Here is a 7173-nt window from a genome sequence, read left to right on the forward strand (position 1 = left end):
GGTTAGTGCCATTGTCGCTGAAAAATGTTCTGGGTGCCCCTCTTCGGGCCATGAAGTTGCGCACTACGATGCAGCAGGAGCTGGTCGTCAGGCTATAAGCCATCTCAATGTGCACTGCTCGACATGTAAGACACGTAAACAGCACACCATAGCGCTTTTCAGCTCTTCTGCCGACAGTCACCAGGAATGGCCCAAAAAAGTCCACTCCAACATACGTGAAGGGTCTCGTATACACAGACAATCGCGCTACAGGTAAATCAGCCATCTCAGGTGGTTGAGGACATGTATTCTAATTCTTGCAAAATTGACAGCTTAGCCGCACGGATCGAAGTATTGTTCGTAGTCCGGGTATATAAAACTTCTGAAAAATCTCATTAATTACTGTTTCATGATTTACATGTTTCCATTTTCTGTGGTACAAATCAACTACAAGCTTGGTTAAGTGACTTGTTTTAGGCAGTATAATTGGGTTTTTGTAGCATCATCTATACAAGCCGCTCTTTCTAAGCGGCTGCGCATACGTAAGGTAATGTTTTCATCTAGAAACGGTGAGAGTTTTCGCAGAGAGCTTTTCTTTGGCATAGGCCCCAATGAATTTGTATTTAGTAGTTGGATTTCATTTGGAAATGCTTGGGCTTGGGCAAGGCGATATAAATAGTTCTGGCTCCAGGCAAGCTCTTCGACGGTCAGGCTTTCTTTGACTGGTACTCCTTGTAGCTTGGTCACAAAACGTTTAACATACGCCATGCTTCGTAAAATTCTCTCCCATTTCGAAAATCGTGTTATTTCTATAGAAGGGGCTTTTTCCTTTACGCTAACTGCCACTAATTGAGGTCTCGATTCTTCCACAGTTACGTGCTGCAGTTCTTCTTCTGGGCTTGCAGGAACACTCGGCCAATTAATCTTTGGTTGACGTAGGTACGGGGGACCTGTAACCCATCGACTGCTCGAGGAAAATTCGGGGTCACCATTACACTTTGTCTCTAAGTCTGCTACATTTAACCTCGCCGGAACATATCTCCACTGCGCAATCTCCGTACTTTCTTGTATCTCTCCTACGCGAAACATAACGAACTGTTTATACTTTCTGAGATCTGAATGCAGCCAACAGAGTACGGTTTTCGAATCTGTCCAGTAATAGACGCGATCAATTTTTAGTTCAAGGGCATTTCCTACCGCATTACCGAGGCGCGCTCCCATTACAGCGGCAAGCAGCTCTATACGCGGAATCGATAAAGGTCGTAGAGGGGCGACTTTCGATTTTGAACACACTAGGGAAACTTCCACCCGATCTTCTTCCTCGAGCCCAGATAGGCCACTGCCGCGTACGCATATTCACCGGCATCTACAAAGACGTGTAGCTCGATTGTTACTCTTTCAGTGCTTGTTGTGCAAAAATAGCATCTGGGTATTCTGATATCCTGTACCCTCGGGAGAAAAGACAACCATTGCTTCCACTCGTCGTGAAATTCTGATGGAAGGGTGTCATCCCATCCTATACCACTTCGCCATACCTTCTGTAGCAATATTTTTATGTTAATTAGATAAAACGTTAGTAGTCCCAATGGGTCGAAAATCGACATCAGCAATCGAAGCAGCTCTCTCTTTGTTGGCATTTGGGCACCTCTAAGTACTTGATCATTCGCATTCGTAAATTTTAAATTGTAAGTAAAGGTATCTTCAGGTGTATACCACCACATGCCCAACACTTTGTAGGCATCTATGACCTGGTCCACTCGCTTTGCAGAGTTACAAAAATTATCTTCCGCGCCGGCATTTCCTAGAGCTTCAACTACCTCCTTTGAGTTCGATAGCCAACCCCTAATATGAAAGTTCGCCTTCTTGTGAATTTTTTGCACAGTCCTAGCTAAATCAATAGCTTCTTGAACAGAGTTCGCGCCATCCAGCATGTCGTCTACATAATGCCTCTCCAGGATACATTTTGTCGCTCTTGGATGCGAGCTTGCAAACTGCAGCGCATTCTGATTTTTTACATATTGGGCTAACGACGGTGAGCAGCTTGCCCCAAAGCTCATTACCCTAAGTGAGTATACATCAGGGGTGCGACTATCATCGCAGCCTCCCCACAAGAATCGCTGGGCATGCTGGTCCTCTTCTTCCACGAAAACCCGATGAAACATATCGCTGATATCGCCGCATATACCATATTTCCATATACGGAAGTTCAATAGTATATCAAACAGAGAGATCAACAAATCCGGACCCTATCCAGGCATGAATTCAACGAAACGCCTTCATCCCAAACGAGCCTTATCTTCTGCGGTTTGTTCGGATTGCGCACTACAAACATTGGCAGGTACCATTTCCTCGGATGATGTTCCTTAATTTCGCTAGCACTTAGTTTCCCCTCATCACATTCACAAATATGAAATTGTAGATTGGTATCGCTTTGACGCTCTTCACGATTAACCACGCCATACACCGTCCAGCCGATGCGCGTTTTGGTAGCTGCAGGCTCACATGCCTTGCCTTCTCGAAATTTCGACGGAATCGCTAAGTGCTTATTGCTCAATCCAATAATGACCTGTGGTATAACACCGCAGTACGATTCCACGGGTATTCAACGTAAGCGTATCGTACCATCGGTCCATCTGAGGCATAAATCTTTCTTTTTTCCTTTTATCTGCAATTGCTGCAACACACTCTTCTCTATTAGCGTGGGACCAGACCAGTCATCAAGAAAGTATTAGGGGTGTCTTGGTGATGCGTTACCACCATGGCTGTTGTAGCGTTGTTGTTTCCAGGTGCTGCCTCGGGTTTATGAAGCATCGGGTTGTGCCTTCGGTCGCAATTATTCACACCACACACTCTGTTCTCTCGACAGGATTTTATGTCATGCTTTTTCAGGCATGCCTTACACAGCTTCAAATCGTGCACTGCTTTCCATTTTTGGTCGTAACCCAGCTTTTTGAATTTATCACACTTCATTATGAGATGTGCCTCCTCACAAAAATAACAGGCCAACTTTCGCTTAACAGACCCAGTGGACCCAGTCCTAGTCTCTAGTTCCTCGTTATGGAAGCTCACTCGGTGTACCCTACGATTTTCTGTTTCTTAATTAGCTAGTTTAGTAACCGATGCAACGTTGCTAGCCGCGTCTGCTAAATCAAAAAGCCATTCGCTAAAGACTTTCACGGTAGTTATCGCATATGACCGGGAGAACAATGCCCATTGAAGACGCATCTGCGCCGGCAGCTTCTCGATAAGCTCCTGTATTAGTAGCGGATTGTTCATGTGCGACTCAAGCCCTGATACCTCCATAGTCGCAGTTAAATTTTTTACCTCGAGCGCAAAGGTTACCAAAGTATCGAACTTATTAACATTGATAGGTGGAGAAGCACGTAGCTTAACTAGCAAATTATTTATTATCTGCTCTGATCTGCCGAACACCATTCATAAAGTAGAAATTATCTCCGGCACAAGACCCGGAATCATCAGCTTACTGCTCACATATTCAAGCGCTTTTCCCTTTAAAGCACGCTGAAACCTAAGCAGATTCTCGTTGTTAAATCCACACCGTCGCGTTGAGTTTTCAAAGCTGCTAAGAAATAAAGGCCATTCTTCTGGCTTGCCACCAAAGATAGGCAGATCCTTTAGCACCACGTGTCGCGCGGTTATTTGCTCCGGTCTCAAACCGGCAACACTCACCGCCGCTGTTGTGCGAGCCTGCATCCGCGCCCTTTCTTCCTGACCTATAACCAGACTACCTTGCCCTTCCTCAGCCCTACCTACATCGCCCTGGACCTTGCCGCTTACCCATTCCACAGCTCTACTTTCCTTTAATGCTTCTTCACCAACTTCGTCGTCCGACTCCACCGCACTCTCATATCTGCGCATAATTTCAAACTTCTGGTCTAAATACGCTAATTCAGCCTTTTTCTTTTCTTCAAGGCGCATCAGTTCTATTTTCATGAACCATTTCGATTTCCCCGAACTACGACTACTTGCTACATCAATTTCATTACGTACCTCTTTCGCATAATTCTGCATGCCAATTTCCTGATAAGCTGTTGTTTTTGCGGCTTGTACAGTCTTTGTTGTACTTGTTGATGCATTGAGACATTTACTACAGCTCCAAGCCTTTTTAACTATGTCCTCCGACACACCTGCGCACGTAAAATGTGTCCATCCATCACACACGTCGCACTGCACCATCGGTCCACTATCCGGCTTTTCACACATGTTGCAACTCGCCGTCGCGCTCGTGTGCTTTAACACATTCTTTTTGGTTCGTCCCATTTTTCAAAAGTAATTGTTCTTATTTGCAACTCACGCCAAATTTGTATCACATTTTTTCCACGTTCACTGTAACGGCTGCGAAATTTACATTTGTTGCTGCTGCAGAACACACACTCGATGTTTCCAAGAAATGCGGCAAATATTTAAAAGAAATGTTGGCGGTCCAACCAATTTGTTTAGCACGGTGTGAGTTCGTTACAGCAAAGGGGGGCTTTTAAATCTTTATTTAATAAATCAATAGTTAAATTTAAAATACATTTTGGAGCATAATATACTTACATTTGGGTTTCCCAACCGCTTTCTTTTAAGCTTCTGCTTCTAATGAAGCCGAAAATCGTTTCTTTTAATTTCAACAAACTGACAGTAGCGAGGGTTGCCAATAGGCACAAAGGAAAACCAAAGGTAAGTTTATACGGTGTTTACACTTTCGATTAATTCTGTGTTGATGGTGGCGGAGTTTCCAACAGTGGATGAAAAATGCGTACAAAATCCGTACCCTCAAATTTGTTTGGCGACCAAAAAACAAAAAATCATTTGTACTTAGGTGAACACAGGAATCGGACTTTTAATAACATCAAATAAAGCAGCGCATATTGCCACTAGTCCTATTTATTGATTGCTTTACAGACAACTTTATTATTTTTCTGACTAGAACTTTTTAGCAAGCCGTGTGTTCTTAGCTTACGTACATGCAAAAAAACTATTCAGGTAGGTTTTCGACCCTACCGAGTAGCAGTATAATGTTTGAAGCGATGGTTAAAGTGAAAAATAAAGAAAATTTGGGGTATTTTTAATTCTACGCAACAAAACTTCACAACAATCGAAGTCTACCAATAGATTGTTATACATAATTTTAAATGCCATGTTTCATTTTTTAAATCGGGTGAAAAATAATCAATTTTTTAATAGATAAGTCCCAGGTATGAAAACGAAGCATTTTTTAATAAAAACAAGTAATTTTTAAGCAAAAAACAAAACCGACTTCAATTCTCGTATAAAAAATATATATATATTTCATGATCCAATGATCGGATCTAACCAGATTAGTATGGGACCACCTTTGAGACACTACCTCTCCGATGCAAAAAGAATTATCGAAATCGGTTGACGCGGTCCAAAGTTATGCGGTAACATACATAAAAAAAAAATATAAAAAAATAAATATTCCGAAGAACTGATCACCCCCTTTTTTTGGAAGTCGGTTAAAAATGGAAGCTTCAGGAACTATAAGAAACCTATGAGATATGTGTAAAGGAAGATTTTTACAATATGTAAAAGACACTCCGAAACCCGAACAAAAATCCCTACATCTTCACGGAAAGCTAAAAATTCGTACGTTGAATCCGTACAACCATTTTCACCCCTTCAAATCCGTACCGTACGGAAAAATCCGTACATCTCGCAGGGCTGATTCGGATTTTGATACGAAAAGTAGAAATTGTATGCTGCAATCCGAATCGTATTTTCGAAATTCGTAAGAATGGCATGTCTAAAAACGAACGAGTAAGAAATTTACAGTTTTTTTGCGAAATTTTGTACGAAAACAAATCCGAAGCGAGATAAAAATGTAAATCGATGTATTTTTGCATGAAATATTAGTGGTGTTCTTATAGATTTACAGATAAATTTGCCTTTCGCATATACATATACTTTTATCCACTGCTTTATATGAACGAGCAAAAAAGAATGTTTGTTGCCCCTTATCGAGAACTTGGGTCCGGTTTAGTTATTTGCACAAGGTTTTTATGTTGTTGTGTCTAAACGCATGACCGGAATCTAAAAACTTTATCATACACGTGTAGTCAAAGAATTAAAATTTAAATTAGAACAAAGTTTTCAAATTTCTAAGCACTAGTTTATTAATAAATTCGGTTTGCACTATGCGCTTTTGTAAATTTCAATGTGGGTTCTGCGCAAAAATACTGTGGATGGCGTAGCCGGACTTATATGCACAACAAATGTTGTATACCTTTGCGGAATTGCGGAAGCCCCTCTTCTCCGGCAACACAAAAATGAGAATTCTGCTTAGCAAGGGTTATAATCCCTAAGTGCCGCCGAAAGCAGAAGCAAACGCTCCAGGTGGTGGACCTAACAAAGTGAATTTTTCAATGCACAATTCAACCAAGCTGACATATGTAGATGCGTCCGTGGTTACTATGCCCGCCAGGGGCTGCATTCTGTAACTGTGAGAAAATGTAACGTACACCGAGTGCAAACTCACAACCAAAAACTCACCGAATAAAATGCTGTGAGTTTTTCGGACGAGAAGAGTACACTATTTGACGGTTAAAACTCATTCTCGCATATGCTGAATAGCAAAATGGGAAAGTGTGTACACTTGTGAGACATAAATTTAACAAGTTCGATATTTGAAAACTTTTGTTTGATCTCCGCTGCCATGTTCTTTGTTAATTGTTGTCCACTCAGTGTGGCAAGAGAGAGGCTATCAATTCCCTGGAAAAAATAAAAATAAAATACATTTTAGTAAAAAATCACAGTTTTATAGTAGTATTCTAAAAGTTCTAGATTAGTGTTTTTCATAATTTGTTAGCATAATGATAGCATTGCCATTTACATATGTATATAATTATGTTTGGTATTGTAAATGTATCAAACGATATGCAAAATATGCAACAATAAAGAAGCATTACTCTCTAAATTTGTTTAATACTCACTTTTTTTAGTCCTTTAACTAATGGGGTGCATTTACTTAACGTTACGTGCTTATCTGCACTGACTTCGTGAGCTACTATCCAAAGAGGATGCAAAATATCTCTGACTTCAATAAGTGCATCAAGTTCGTCACCAGATAAAATGTCTGGTGGATCGGGAACTCTTGTCTCCTTGAAGCTTAAGGAGTGCCCGGTGTTGCCGCTGGGTATACTCGTTTACACCGCCGCTGGGTATACTTAT

This window comes from Rhagoletis pomonella, unplaced genomic scaffold (assembly GCF_013731165.1).
Source record: "Rhagoletis pomonella isolate Grant_MI unplaced genomic scaffold, Rhpom_1.0 Rhpom_scaffold_00015, whole genome shotgun sequence".
In the NCBI taxonomy this organism is placed as follows: domain Eukaryota; kingdom Metazoa; phylum Arthropoda; class Insecta; order Diptera; family Tephritidae; genus Rhagoletis; species Rhagoletis pomonella.